The 15918-nt window shown below is 46.1% G+C and overlaps 1 protein-coding gene across 7 annotated transcripts in view; it reads left to right on the forward strand.

The window, feature by feature from the left end:
* Mgmt (O-6-methylguanine-DNA methyltransferase) overlaps nt 1-15918 on the forward strand; it is a 233731-nt gene that overhangs the window by 34102 nt on the left and 183711 nt on the right. Inside the window, exon 1 of one of the 7 annotated variants that reach the window (XM_006507409.3) lies at nt 308-409. The exons of 5 other annotated variants lie outside the window; for them this stretch is intronic. The gene's annotated coding sequence lies outside the window, so the exon portion shown is untranslated. Of the gene's footprint in view, nt 1-307; nt 410-8921; nt 8942-15918 lie in introns of those variants that run through there. One more of the 7 variants, XM_006507410.3, reaches the window with a different exon arrangement.

Consider the following 15918-nt stretch of genomic DNA (forward strand, 5'->3'; position numbering starts at 1 on the left):
GTGCTCGGTTCCTTTGGGTAGAGAACACCATTTGGAAGTGAAGACCCAAATGAAGAGGTGTGCTGGTTGCTGCTGACATATTTGTGCTCCTAGCCTTCCTCAGTGCACAGAAGTTTGCATGCTCCCTGACCGGTGCATGTACACATAGCTGTCTGTGTTTCTGCATCTGACCTCTGCACTCCTGATAACCATCACAGCTTCATCCCAGGGCCTCCAGTAGTAATGCCCTTCCTGTTTGTCGTTCCTTCTGCAAGCGGGAAGCCTGATGCTGATGGCCTTCAGTATGCTTACGTGGACAGCAGCAGCTTCTGTCAAACCGTGAGCCAATCATTGCCTTCTGCTCGCTGGCGACAGGACAGGTAGCCTTGCAGATAAAGCTGCCTTTGAAAGAGAGCATTTCCTGGGCTCGGTGAGTGGAAAGGCTTCAGTCTCCAAGAAGCCTCTGTTGACATTTAGATTAAACTAAGTAGCAAACAAAATCCTTTTGTTGTAAACTATAAACCCCACGGCCTTTCTAAGTAGATGTACCTGCTGGCGAGCTTCTCTTTCCTGTATCCACGCAAACACACACTGCGTGCAAAAGATGAAAACAGGGTGACCAAAGTCCTGTGTTATTTTACTTGGGAAACTAATCACTACTGTCCATTGCATTCTCTGAGTTCGGGCTTTTCTCTTCAGTTGTTTGGTTTCCCTTTAATCCCCTCTAATGTGTGCCTTTTCACCATCCAGGACTCAATGGATTGTTTGTTCTCTTTGTCAGAAATGGAAATATTGAAAATGCATTAGATGACCATGAACCTCTCCAAAGACCTGCCTGTCCCTTAGTTGTCAGAAAGTCTGTGCCACTTAGCATTCATGGCGAGGCATTTTCATATGTGGTGTGGCTGGGTCAGTGTGTAGCAGGTGGAAGCTTTCCCTGCATAATGGGCCTCTCTGAGGGTTTACCTTGGCTAAGTTTGCTGGCTGCAGAGGACTAACACACAGTTCCTACCACTCATCACCCGCTGGATAGTGCGCATCACTGGGAACACTCATGAAATGACTAGATCTCGCTTCTGGAAACAGTTGAAAAATAATTTGGAGTTAATTGTCCTGAAAATTCACTTATTGTATATTAATAGGTTAGGTATTCCCTAATTCATTCTTTCTGAAGCATGGCTTCATTTTTCTTGCCCTCTTTTTTGGCACAAACCTTTTAAGAATGGGCCAATATTACAACTCTTGGGCCTGGAAAAAGGGTAAGGACTCCAGTTTTAGCATTTTAAAAATGTGATCTATCTCTCTCTCTTTCTCTGTGTGTGTGTGTGTGCGCGCGTGCGCACTCCCATGGGAGTCATGCTCATGCCATGCCATGCCATGGTGCATGTGTGGAGGTCAGAGGATGGTTTTCAGCTATTGCTTCCTTTCCTACTTGGCTCCAAGCTGGCACTATCTTTTCCAGTGCTACTCTGGCATGGGGCTAGCTGGCTTGTAAGCTTCCAGGCAGTTGTCTTATAGGAACTGTGGCTGTTACTAATTACTTTCAAAGTGAGAACATATCTTTGTATGCCTTTCAGAACTGGAGGGTCTGTGCATCCTGGTCTTGGGTGCCTTGTAGGCATGCCCTCCTAGAACTTCACAGCGTTATAAGATCTGTGACCTCTTTATTAATAGAGTCGGCGTGTCAGCTCCGTTTCCACAGTGCCTGCTCTGCTTTATCTGACTCTTGGCATTCTTTGTTCCCCACTCCCTGGGTCCTTCCCTTTCCATTGGTTCTCGTGTTTTCGGTTAGTGAGCAGTCAGGGCTCTTCTGTGACCCACAGCTAGCAAGTGATGAGGTGCTGTTGCAAAGTCCTTACTCACTACTCCACACCCACAGTGTTCAACTGGAGAGTGACGCGGAGCTTCCCAGCACCACTGTCAGGAAGGAGGTGCTCACCCGTCTTCTCAGGCTGCCTTTGCCATGTGATCTGATTCCAGTCTCTCTCCTACCCTTTTGTCATGTGATGACATGGAGCTTAGTCTGCCATTCAAAGACACACAGGGCACAAAGGGCCTGCTCTGGAAGTTAATACAGAGCCCTGGCAGCTTTGCATTGGCACTGTTACTGTCCCTTCTACTCAGCCTGGAGTAGAGTGCTAACCAAAGTCCAGGCCATGGTGTGTGATGGTTTGGCCTTGGGCACTCATCTGCTATTCTGTGCTGTGTTCTTGGATAAGTCCTTGACCGCTCTGCTTGTGTTCCTGCAGAGTCTCTGATCTGGATCAGGTGAGATGTGAGGGGTCCGATAAAATAGTACACAGAAAGCCTGGACCAAGAACAAGCACGGTACACAACATGTCCCCAACCTCACATGGCCCAGTGGCACACAGGTGCCTGCCTATGGGTTCAGAGGAGACAGAAAAAGAAACACTGGTTGCACAGTTATTTCATCTTGCCTTATAAAAGTGAGTCATTGCAGGGTGTAAAGAGTGTGTGCCCAAAGCCCGGATTGTCACTCCTTCTTCCTAAGGGAATCTGCCATTGAGGTCCTAGGGAAAGATGGGTGACCGAGAGGGCCAGCCCCTGTTATATAATTAACCTTGAGGGAAACACACATGGGGATTCAACCATTTCTCTTTTTATTTTATGTTGTCACTATGTTTTAAGAAAGTTTTGCTGTGTAGCCATGTCTGGTTTGGAATTTACTAAATAGCCCAAGCTGACCTTGAACTTATGATGAACCATACAGGTGAGCCCCTAACCTTTTCCCCTTTACTCTTGTTTCCTAAATGGAATTCATTATTTTTCTAGCAATACCTTTAGGGTGAAACAATAACTAGAGACCTGGATGTCAGGCTGTAGTTACTCTGGGTGTTGTGCAGTGGACGTCAGAGTCACAGCTGAGTTGAAGAACAGCCAGCCCACAGAGGACAGAGCATGCATGCCGTTTAGAGATGCCTTTTTGCTTTTTGTGACTCTCCTTCACATTTCATTTGTATTTAGAGCAGAGGTGAAGAATCTGAATACAGGTATTTAGAGTTACAGGGGAATGGTGTTTATGTGCACCGGCCAGTTTGTAGTCCCTGTATTACATTCTAACCGGGGGAGCAGCTAACAGTTTCACCCACATCACCACCCCCCTTTTTCTTTTTTCTTTTATTATCCTCTGGCTTCTGTTTTTCAGGTGTATAGCTATTTTAGTATTATGAGGAATGATGGATGAGGCAGGAAAGTCTCTCCGGAAGTGCGTGTGATATTCTGCAATGCACTTGGGGGTCAGCCGCTCTTGACTGATGGATGCTTTATCTGATGGCCCTGCCACTTCCCGAGATAAAGCTGCCGCTTTATCAGAGGTGCCAGCAGCTGTGATTTAGAATTTATAAACCTCCATCTCCAAATAATTGTTCTGATTACTTTCTGTCCGGGCAATAAAATGATAAAGGTAATTGCACACAAATGTGAGATAGCACCAAAATACAATAAAATTAACCTGAATTAGTGTGCCTTCTGGATGAGAAGTATCTATGAAATGCGGTGTAGCAATAAGAGAGAGTGATATTATGGCTGGAAGGTGAGTTAGCGCCTTAATGTAATATTCTTTGAAATATAAAAAGGGGCTTTCTGCAGAGGGTGAGTGTGCTTTGGAAATTAAGTTGAAGTGATTCTTATAATTGGCAGCAGTGATGCATTTTGAGGGTTTTGAGGATTTTAATACCTTTTATTGTGTTGTGTCTGGTTGCGCTACCTTTCATTTAGAAGCTCTAGGCTTCAGTCTTCCTAATACAAAAAAATAGAAGCAGTTGTGGAATTGGGATGGATAAGTGGGCTTGGGCGTCTCATTTTCTTCAGCAGTGTTCCTGGTCTGAATGTAATGGACCTTCCTACCCCCAGCCCCAACCCTCCCTTTTTTTGAAATTAACTTACTTAGACATCAAAGGCTAACATTATAGTTAATAAAACAAAGTTTTAAGGAAGACTTTTGGAAATGTGTTTTGTTTTCTGTCTCAGGATGTAAGCTAGAGAATTGCTTGTTGTAGACAGATGGCTTTCGGTGGTATAACCCACTATTCCTTTTTAATTATTTTGTATTGTTTATTTAAAAATATTTTAGTTTTTTTTTTCTTTTGAGGCAAGGTCTTACTATGTGGCTCTGGCTGGCTCTGAGCTTGCTATATAGAATAGAATGGTCTCAAGCTCACAGAGATCACCTACCTGTGCCTTCCAAGTGCTGGAATTAAGGGCATCTGACACAGTGTCCAGCCTGAAGAATATTTTTATTAACTCTGTTAATTTAATGCAATGCATTTTGATCCCTTCTGTCTTCAGTTCCCTTCCTTCACTCTTCTGAGATTTGCCCATCTCCCTGTCCCCCGACTTCGAGTCCTCTTTTTTTCTTAATTTAATAATTCATTCACTCCAGTGTGCAATACACATTTTTTATAATGCTGTGTTTTATGACCTTCACTTCACACCCCTGACAATGAAATCCATGTGCTGCTTAGTGAGAAACGTAAAAGAAGGAAACGAGAGTGGTTACAGCGATCGCATAGCTGGAGAGCTCGGCCAGCAGTTCCCGTAAGCTTGGGTATTTGAACACTTGGTCCTCAGTTGGTTGCTCTGTTTAGGGAGCCTTAGGAGGTGCTGTATATCACTAGGGTCAGGGTTTGAGATTAAAAGCCTCTAGCCATCTCCAGTGTGCACTCTGCATTCTGTGCCTGAAAAATGTGAGCTCTCAGCTCTCTGTGCCTGTTATCATGCCTGCCACTTGTGCTATGCCTCGCACCATGATGGACCCTTAGCCCACTGGAGCCAGAAGCCAGAATAACCTTTTTCTTGTTTAAGTTACCCTAGTCATGCTGTTTTTTTTTTTTTTTTTTTTATCATAGTAACGGGACAGTAACTAACCCACAGATATGGCTTCTTTCTTGGAAAACCTTGTGAATCAAAGCAATGAAGCCAAGCAAACCAAGCCTGGCTGTGTTGTTAGGTGGAGCTACGCTTGGGGTTCTGGTTGACTGGAGAGTGGAATGTGTTGCAGGCATTAAAAAGTAACAAGGCATGTGCCATCGCAGTTTAGTGGTGGTTCACACCCTTGATCCCAGCACTCAGGGGGCAGAGACAGGTGGATCTCTGTGAGTTGGAGGCCAGCTTGGTCTACATAGTGAGTTCCAGGCCAGCCTGGTCTACATAGTGAGTTCCAGGTCAGCCTGGTCTGCATAGTGAGTTCCAAGACAGCCAGGTCTGCATAGTGAGACCTTGTATTAAAAAAAAAGAAAAAAACAAAACAAAATAAGCAAACAGAAAGCAGCAGCAGCAGCAACAACAAAATAACAAGAAACTCAAGGTGACCGTCTAGATACAGACTCTCCCATATTTCAGAACATGCTCTTATCAGTCACATGTCAGTAGCTCACAGTCTTTAGAACCGAGTCCCCCATGCTGAGGTCTCTGGAGCTGCCACGCCAGCCATGCTGAGGTCAGGTCAGCGTTTGCTCTCTCTGTGCTCCTGTGATGAGCTGGCAGCCATTGTGGCTGCCCACAGAGGGGCCCAGAGGTCAACCGAAAGCTGCCTGAGCTGGGTTCCCTGCGTTCTAAGCCAGCACACTACCTCTGAGCTCGCCTCCAGCCCTGCTTCTTTAGAGTTTGTTCAGTGTTACTCTTTGTCTGTAACTGATGAACTCAAACACCAGGTCTCTGGGTCTGCGCTGTTCATGTTCACTTGTTCTTGCTCATGGTATCTTGCTTCCTGAGTGTTTCTGGTTCATTGATTATACTGGACATTGTATTTGGATAACCATTCATTTTTTATAAGAACAGCAAGAAATGTGACTGTCCCAAGCTAGCTGCTTGTTTCAGTGTGTCTCTGAGCACCCAACCCTGTTGGGTTTCATGAAACACTCAGAAGGCTTAGCGAAATCCACCCACCTCATTGTTGGGCCTTCGTTCCTGATGTCTCCGTTGGCAGAGTCTCTTCAGGAGACTAATGGTTCCCAGATGGGCTGGGTTTGTTCTCACTGGGGATGGTTTAGCTCTACTGTTTGAGGGATTGCTTTTGACATTCGGTGGGTTGAGGCCAGGATGCCAGTAAACACCAGCTATGCATAAGACAACTTCCCTCACCCCTCAGCTTGAGCAGAAAAATCATCTGGGCCCAGATGTCAGCAAGCTACAATTGAGACCATTTGTTCCGTACATGTTCAAGGCCCATTGTCCCCCTGCCCCATTCCCACCTCTGTCTCCTTGCCTGTCCTGCCTTATCAGCTGTGTCTCACCCTCTAGGGAGGGATTTTTCTGGGACCATCTTTGAGTCATCCTCCTTCTGCCCCTTGTTCCCCAGCAAAGGAGGTTTGCAGTCTTGTGGCTTTTCTGAAAGTTCTGCCTCTCAACCCTTTCTCGCTACTCAGGTCAGGGTTAATAATCATCCACGGCGTCTCAGAGCTCCCGTGGCTTGCTGAAGTTGCACATGGCCCTTTGCTCTCTTGATTGGCCCTCTGGCTGCTTTAGACTTGCTGCCAGGCCCTAGCCAGCCCCGCCTGTTGCTCTTGCTCTGTCTCCGTGAGTCCTTGCAGAAGAACTGTGTGGTCCCTGGTTTGCTTTGTGCTCTTACTTTTCTCTTATCCACCCTCTCTTAAACTCGAATCACTGTTGAACTACTGCCCCCCCCCCCGCACCCCCATCGTTGTTGGTCTTTGAATTGGGATATCTAGTTTTCCCGGGTGATCTTCTTGAAACAGATTTCTTGAGCAATTCAGTAGTAGGTAAGATGGTAACTACCAAAGTCATTCCAGCATGTGCCATGGGCATCCTCCCATAAGGTCCTGAGTAGGGTTCCATTCTCCTTTCTGCTATTCAGTGGCCGTGTAACCTTGGTTCTGCTGTTTGGAATCCCCAAGCCTCTATACTCTCTCTAAAATATGCATTCTAAATATGGTGGTCCTTGGTGGTTTACAGGGGAGAACTAGGTGAAACTATGAGGGCTAGGCAAGCCAACCCGGGAAGATACTTGAGGGGAAAAGATGGAAAAAGCCAGGGAGGACATGGGATTGGGGTGGGGGTGGGGGGAGGGAGGACATGGGGAGGGGGAAGAGCTTGTGTGGAGATGGGGGGAAGGGCCAGTGAGGACAGGTGAGCTGGGTCTTGGTTAGCATAGAGCTATGAATATGGTTATCAGGAAGACAGCCATATTTGTTCTCATCCATTACTACGCAGTTTAATTTCTTTCAGGCAGATGATATCGTAATTGGTTTTGTTTTCCATCCTGCTAGTGTTGATTTAAATTTTTCCTCTCCAGTCAGTGTGAAGTCAGGCATCATGCCTGTGGATGAAGGTAACTAGAAACTTCGGGTCTTGTTTTGTGGCTGGGCCACAGTGTTTTTAGTCAGGTTCTGGGCCGCATGGAATATAGCTATCCCAGACCACTCTGAAGTTGGTTACTGAGCCTGAGGCCAGGATCAGAGAGAGAGGGTGTGGGGTTGGGGGAGAGAGAAAGAAAGAAAGGGAAGGGAAAGAAGAAAAGAAAGACCTTGTTTTGTTGTCTGAAGTAGGAGGGGAGGGTCCTGTTGAGCCGAGGATGTGGGCATACACATGAAACTTTCTAGTTTTTCAGTAACAGGAAAGTCTTGTGTTCTGGTACCAGGGGAAGAGAGTCCTGTGAGTGGGCCTAGAATGGGGATTTATGACCTGAGCTGTTGGAAGCAGGCTCGCAGAGCCTCTGGTGAGTGGGCCAAAATGACAAATGGTTTCTGTGCAGCTTTTTACTGTCCAGCCTCACACTGGACTTCCTACGCACGGCTGTGTTTGCCAGTGTTTTGATTGTATTAGTTCCCTGCGAGATGGAGAAACCTTTCAGCCCCCAATAAATGTGGATCTGCTTTCAATACGTTTTATCTGTCAAATGTGAGGAACCAGGAAACAAGTCTAAAGCTCCTCTTTATATTCTTACTACTGTGTTTCAGGGTTTGAATTGAGATGAAACATTTACTAGATCGCTAGATTTGGGGTGGGATATTAAGTCCTTTGCAGGGTTGGAGTGCCTTCTAGAACTATTTGTTTTCTAGGAGTCTTCTCTCACTTAGATGGCCTTCTCCTAGGTGGGATGTCTAGTTTTTATTCTGATCCTGTCTGCACCAGAGCTGTAGGTGGTAATAGATTCTCCTGGCAAAATGCCACAGGGTTGGGTCCCAGATTTTCAGTGAAGAAGGTGTGACGTTAGTATAGACTGTCAAGTAGACAGGATCTAGAACTATCTGGGAGACACACTGCTGGGTATGTGTGTGAGAGAGATTTTTCCAGACTAGATTGATTAAGGTGGCAGCCTATGTATGTGTGGCATCTTCCTTATGGGGTGAAGTCCCGGACTGAATAAAGAGAGGTGAGTGTCCTGTCTGTGAATACAATATGACCTGGTGTGCCAAGTTCCTGCCAACGTATTTCCCTACCATGACTGACTATGCTACCTTCAAACTGTGAGCCAAAATAAACACGCCCTTCCTTAAGTTGCCCCTGTTAAGTATTTTCTCACAGCAACGGGGAAATAACTAATACTGAAGAATCTTCCAAGTGACTCTCACAGCCGTGTCCTCTTTCAGAAACGGCAGAGCAGCAGCAGCAGCAGATCCGTGCATTACGGTATGATAGTTGGGTTTAGATAACACATTTCCCTTACTTAGAATCACTTGAGCAGGGGAGGGGGGAGGAGGGGGAGGAAGGCGCTACACTTGAAGAGTTGTCTTGTTTGGTTATTGATGTGGAAGGACTCAGTCTGCCGTACTGGGAGTGCTATCCCTGTGTAGGTGAGCCTGGGCTGTGTGAGAAAGCAAGCTGAGCAAGCAGGAGAATTCCCCTCTGTTTCAGTTCCTGCCCTGACTTCCCTTGGTTGATGGACTTTGACCTGAAAGTAAGCCAAATAAACTTTTCATGCCCCAAGTTGCTTCTGGTCTTGGTGTTTATCACAGCAGCAGAAGGTGGACTAGACCTTGTGGTAGGTGTAGGCTACTGTGTAGTGGTTGGGTCCAAGGGGAAGTGAGTATAGGCTGGCAGGTGGAGGAGGGGAGGGGACAGAACACCAGAAAGGACATCAGTGCCTATCAGGTGGCCTTCAGGCAAAACACTGCTGGTGGGAGATGAGGATCAGGTTTGGGGCTCTCAGAGGGGAAGGTCACGTGTATCGGGATGAATGGCAGCAGCTTCCCGGTGCGTTTCTGTCATGAAGATAGAATCTGGAGCCTCTGTATTTACGTCAACGAATAATCGCCAAAATAAAACCAGTTGGGCAATTATTTCCAAAGAGCGGGTCTGAGAGGTTAGAGACTGAGGCAGTTGTGTGAAGTTCACTTGTGTGAAGCCACGAGTTCTTGTCTGGCATTTGGCTTTACAAGGCTTCTGGTTTTTGTTTTTTTTTCTTGTTGTGTTGGAGTTTTTTTTTGCTTTCCTGTATGAGATGTTTATTACTGCGACGCAAAAGTGTCTGGAATAGATATTGCTTTAAGCTGTGGGATAAAGTTCCCTCTCTCGATGGTTTAATTTTTATTGCGTTCCCACAATGTGCTGCCGTTGTTCACATGACACTCATGGCAGTGTCTGCCCCCAGAGACTGTGCTCAAAATTGCATCTGCCCGCATTCCTGCACACAGCGCACCTCAGCACGGGCTCTCCCTCGCTCCATTGGCCTCTCTTTTTGTTTTCCTGGCACATTAATGTCGCCTTGTCCTCCTGTAGTGTGTCTTTTGATGTTTTCTTTTAATCAAAGGAGAAAGCAGGGCACCATCATGGTAGCTAGCTCTTTTAGTTCCAGGTTGGTTAGGGTGGAGCCAGTCTTCCACTGAAATCCTGCAGAGTGATGTCAGCGTATCCTCTTTCCCTCCCACTCTGCACAACACACATCTCAAGGACCTGGTGTGTGAGGAGATGCACGGTGTGGCAGGGAATCTCCTTCTGAGCCTCCTTCCTTTGCCTACACCCAGGAGCAGGTGCAGGTTGTGCTGGCTTTGGGTCTGTGGGTGCATGGAGGAAGTGTACCCACTGAGCTGAGGCGGTGTCATGTGGCAGGGCTGTGTCCTGGCACAGAACACCTGTGAGATGGTGCATGCAAATGCCCTTCAGAGCTCTGTGGCTTATGAAAAGCACAGGCTGGTGGGCAGTTCTTAGGGAAACTTCTAGATGTGGTTGGGTGAAAATGGGTGGAATAGTGAGATTTTGGGAGTATGGCTGACAGAACTGAAAGAAGTTCGTCCAACAAGTATCCATTCCTAACAGTTCTGTCCACGTCAGCTGGAGGCAAGAGCACCCACTCCTCCTTGGTAGCTAACCCAAGTGTGCCGTGTCTATAAGAGGGAATGGTCTTCTGCCTTAATTATTAGGATCAGACATTACGGCATGGGCCAACCTGGGAGATATTCTGCTCACTGAAAAAGCCAGACATGAAAGGCATGTGTTTGCTATGATTCCTATTACACGAGGCTCCCAGGGCATGCAAAGTTAGAGAGTTGGAATGGTGATTCCCAGGGCTAGGGGTTCCCGGTTGTGTGAAGGAAATATGGCATCTTTTGGAGATGATGAACAAGTTTGGGACATGGACAGAGGTGATGACCATATGTGCTGAGTTTATTTAATACTCCTAAATTAGTGTATGTACAAAATGTTTAACATGGTGTGTGTGTGTTTGTGTGTGTGTTTGTGTGTGTATGTGTATGTATGTGTGTGCATATGCTGATTTTTATCATCATAAAATTTGTATTTCCTATTTCAAAGCTGCAGACATGTCTAGGAAGTTGTATCTAATGGACATGATGGTTAGCACCAGTTACCATGGAACTCTCTTGGACAGGGTAGGTGGATGAACCCCAACTTCATCACTGGAGTGGGTGCTCTGTGAGGGCATAGTCCCTCCTCCAGTAGAGTACAGTTGGAGGTGGTGGTCTGTGAGGGCAGGAGTTCCCTGTGGAGTGTGGGCTCTGTGAGGGCAGGTATCTCCTGGAAGACACTGGGACTCTGTGAGGTCAGGGTCCCCTACAGGGCACTGGGGACAGAACCTTCAGTCGCTATTTCTCTGTGGAGACAATGGGGGTTGGAAAGTCTCCACCTTGTAAAGTCATCCTCAAATGACTGTAAGTGCCAGCCTGCTAAATATCCATCACGTGGACTTTTGTTGTTCTCTTCCCCCAGATAAGGTGGAAAGCTTGTTCTGCCTTCCCTGTGCCTTTGTGTCCTGCTGCAGCTGATGTGCCAGATCCCCCTGAACAGTTGTGGGGGAAAGCAGTGTAGTGGTCTAAAGAAGCAGGCAGCTGCAAACTCTTCTACCACTGAAGTTTGGATTCTTCTCGTTCAAGTTATCTTTAGAATTAGCACTACAAGCCTGTGAGGTTTTCTATTGATGAATCTTGTCTGAAGAATGGATTTCTATCTTTGTAAAGATAGAGATATTGTTGGATTTTGCCATAATGCCTCAAAGTTGTACATTTTTGTTAGTTTTTTAAAAATATACTATTGAGGGTTCCTTCATGGTAGCGAGGATAGGTTAGTGTGAGGGAGAGATAATTGCATTACTCAATTATGTGAATCAAGCCAGGGTAGAGCTTACAGATAATTTTATAATAATCCCTATTTCCAAGAAAAAATATTTGCACAATACTTTAGTCATTGTGTCATTTGCCAATAAATCAGTTACAGGTTGGTCTCTGTTTTTATTACTGCGGAGATCTCTGTTCGGATGTGGGTTTTATGTAAACCTTTCCCATATAAATAGCAAATAGCTCAAATCAAATAACTTTAGATAAGATAGTGATTTTTCTACAGTAAACATTTTTTTTTCCACTTAAAGCCCTAAAATCCCTCCTCATCTAATCTGATAGCTCCATCCTGTTTGCTGACAGCGTGTCTGTCAGTCTGAGTGTCAGAGTCTCCCTGGGTTCAAATGTTGAAAGTGAGCAGCTAAGGTGACAGATTTGATGTGGGGGTCTTTGGGAGGTGATGGGTCACAAACTGTTGCCCTCAGGAATGGGGTTAGTGCACAGATGAATGTGTCCCTAAAGAAGATCTCCTTTTTACATGTGAGGGCACGGTGAGAAAGGGCAAGATTGGAAAATGGGCCTGCGATTGTCCCCAAGTTTGCAGATCTTTGATCCTGGGCTTGATCCTGGCCTGCCTCCCTCCAGAAGCCAGAGAAGGAGCCTAGTAGATTAAGAGCCTCTTTCCTTGGGATTTTTTTTTAGAGGACACAGACAGTTGGTCCATCCTACTCAAAGGGAGCTAGATGCACAAACTCTCCTGGGTCTGGTCAGCTCTCGACTCTGGCTTGTACTTAAGCCATCTAACAAAGCCTGAGAAAGGACTGGGATCTGTTCCTCTCTGTCTTTTGACTTCCTGTCATGGCCGAGGGACAAAAAGGACAGTTCAGGACAGGATTGCAGAGGGGATTCAGGAAGATAGGCTGCATAGCATCCAGTAGCAGACTCGTTGGCCGAACTGCCCGTGACATCCTCTTTGGGAACACATGTGCAGGACAGGTGTGTGGTTCAAAGCTGTTCCTTCCCTAGGTGCTAAAGCCCCTGTCATGACTGTGACCACTCTGGGCTCCCTAACACTTATAATTTAGAATAGAGAGGTACTGTATTGCAGATTCCATTTTTACTGCTCTAAGTAGGAGGGAGTTTACAGCTGGCTGTAGATCCGTGCTTCTTCCTCTAGGTCAAGCTTCTAGATCTCCTGGACATGGATCCTGTGTAACACCTTGTGTAGAGGAGTCCTGAAGCTGGCTCACTTATGGGAAAATCAGTTGAGTCTGAGATTTGTGCCCATCCCCTAGATAGAATATGCACATCCTTGCAGCAACAGCAGGCTGCAGATGCTGGGTGTGGTTAAGACTGCTGTTCTTTTTGCTGGGCTGTGGTGGTGCATGTCTTTAATTCCAGTGCTCAAGAGACAGAGGCAGGCAGATTTCTGTGAGTTTGAGGCTAGTCTGATCTACAGAGTGAGTTCTAGGACAGTCAGGGCTACTCTGTGTGAAAGCAACTCTGTCTTGAAAAACCAAAACACAAGATTGTGACTCTTTAAACATGGCCACCAGGAGCTGTCCAGTGAGTGGTGTGAGCACACGGGGTCAAAGTACAGAGTGCACGGGTGGGCCCGTGCCTGGCAGATCACCCCACAGCAACAGACACTAGACTGCTAGGTCGACTTCCAAGTCCAGAGGACTGTAATTCCCTATAGGCATTTGAGTGTCTGTACTTCTTCTTAGAGATCCGTAATAAGGAAAATGAGCAGGATGGGGATGGGGATGGGGAAAAGACCCAGTCTCAAATGTGCTGTCTATGCAGTATGATCACTGACTTTGAACCCAAGGCATGTTTATATCACCAGTGCTGTGGAGGTGAGACAGCTGCATCTCTGAGGATTGCTGGGCAGCCAACCTAGCATGGAAAATTCCAGTCCAGCAACAGCCCTTGTTTCAAAAACCAAGATGGATGGCTCCTGAAGAAGGCCACCCGAGGTTTAGCTATGGCTTTCATGTGCCCCCTGCCACCCCACCTACGAGCCCCACCTCCATACCTCCTATGCGCTGTTGGCTCTCTCGAACAGAGAGCCAGAATAAACTTCTCTTAAGTTGCTTCTGAGAAAAGTAACTACTATAGCATTCAGCTTCTATTGCATTAATTTTAATCAAAAGTTCGGTGCATAGAAAGAGTCCAGCATCCTTTCCCCATTTCACATCCTTACAGTGAGAATGAAGATGTAACCTGAGTGGTCCGTCATCGTTTTGTTTTGGAAGCTCACCCAGAAGCTCACTGGTCATCTGAGATGTCACTAACACTTCATGCACTCAGCAAAAACGAAACAAGCCACCAGAGACACACGGGGACCTTTGAGAGTTTAAAAACATTCAAATTGAGTATCAGTTGGTGAATGTTGGCATTAGAAATATAGACAGGCTTCCCCAAGAGGGAATGGCTGATGGAGATAAAGGAGGATCTGTTAAATAAGTGCTCAGATCTGAGGCTATGCATACTCCAGATGTGAGCATCAGGAAGGGAACACCATTGTGTGGCTGCAGGAGGGAGGGGCCCTCTTCGCTGAGTTCATAGGCAGTGTCACCTAGGGAGTTTTGGGGTGACTCATATGGGAGCTCAGCTGGGATGTGTCTCTGCTGCACTCTGGGAGGCTGTTAGATACTGAGAGGCAGACTTCAAACTTAGCGTGCATTTTCTATACTGGTTGGTATTACTTCATTGGCAAGATGGCTCCCTTAGCTTTTGTCCAAAAATGCAGAATGTGTGTCATTTGTCATTACAAGCCTGGGTGTGCCTAAGCATCCTGAAGAGCCGGTTTCCTGCCTTCTATAGTCTCTCCAGAGTTTGCTTGGTTGTGTCCTCTCTGGGGTGTCCACTCTTTGTCTTGCTATTTGTTCCTGACCTGTCACCTTACCGTTGGTGCTTACCTGTGCCCATTTGGCTGCTTTCGGAATTGTTCTATCTCAGTTTACCCTTCCCATGGCTCAAGCTGACCTTTGATGAGACCATGTGTAATTAATTACTTTCTGATGATTGGTTAGTCCACGAGGAGGGCTTCCGGATGCCTTTTCATTCTCCCCTCTTTGGTCCATACAGTATCCCTGTTACATGAGGACACGCATTACATATGCTCAAGGTGATCCGAGAGGCCATTCTGAGCTCCAAATCTGAGGCCTGGCTTAGTCTTGTTTCTGTCCATGTCCAGCTGTCTACTGTTACTCTAGATAAATGCATTTTGTATACAGCTGAGGTCTGCCCATTGAATGAAGTCTTCCTTTGAGTTTTCCAGCCTTCAAACAGGATGGATTATGTCTTTGTCACCTGTAGAGAGAATGAGACCCTGAGACAGCTGTAGCTGAGGTGTGGCTCTGGAACACTTATTTATTGCCTGTGGTTTGGGGAGATATCTAACCTCTTTGTGATCTTAGAAGGACACTCTTGATGGCTGTGGGTAGGTTTGTGACAGGCCACACTGGGTGCCCCTGTGAGTGTAAGGAATGTGTGAGTTGCATGTGATCATGAGCCCAGTGTCCATGATCTGGGTCCGTATTCTGTGATGGTGGAAACCCAATATATTTTTTGTCCTGTGATGTGTACCTTTTTTCCCTGACACACTTTCCCCCAGATACATTCTATTTTATGCAAGAAATCTGAAAATACTTTGTAAATTTTAAAATGTTAGATGCACATGGAAAAATGCTGAGGGTTTTATATGTATCTCTTTGTATATAGATGTGTTTACATGGCGGTGACTCATACTTTGGTGAGGGTTAGTTAACACTCTGTGCACAGGTTTCTCAGCCGTAAGAAGGACCATGGTGTTTCTTTCTGTCCACCAAGGATTGTCTAGAGTCCCTCGCCAGAGGCCTGTTGACTGACGGGTCACTTCAGGAACCCAAGAACCCATGCTATGATGTCATTTTTCTGTAAACCCTGAACTATAATAAATTGCATTTAACGGTTGTAATTAAGATTTTAGACTGTGAAGCTGTCGGAGAGAGGAAGGACCTGTCTCTTTCTCTAGAGAAGAAATTAATTGTTAGAGTGTATGGTCTTTGAAGAATTTACTGTAAGATAAAAGACTGGGGTTTTATTCTTGCATTTATGAGTGTTTAATCAAACAGAAAGTGCACTTTCAGTGTGGAAATCTTGGCTTCGGTGGCAGGCTTAGACTGAATTATTGTTTAAAGAGCAAAAGGTATGGAATTATATGTTCAAGTTATCAAACCACTGATAGGCTCTGGGTATAATGTAACTAATTTAGAACATAAAATCCCTGGCTGTGTGACTGGAGCCTTGGGTTAATCGCTTGGCAGTGAGTGTGTTTCTGAAGCAGGGTGGACTTAGGGCAGGGTGGTGGCTGTCCCTCAAAGAGTGAGGTTGGGCCTGTCAAGGCCTAGTATGGTCATAGCCACTGAGCATGTCTAGAAATCAGTCTCTTCCATTTAGGATC

Source organism: Mus musculus, chromosome 7 (assembly GCF_000001635.26).
Source record: "Mus musculus strain C57BL/6J chromosome 7, GRCm38.p6 C57BL/6J".
NCBI classification, from domain to species: Eukaryota; Metazoa; Chordata; class Mammalia; order Rodentia; family Muridae; genus Mus; species Mus musculus.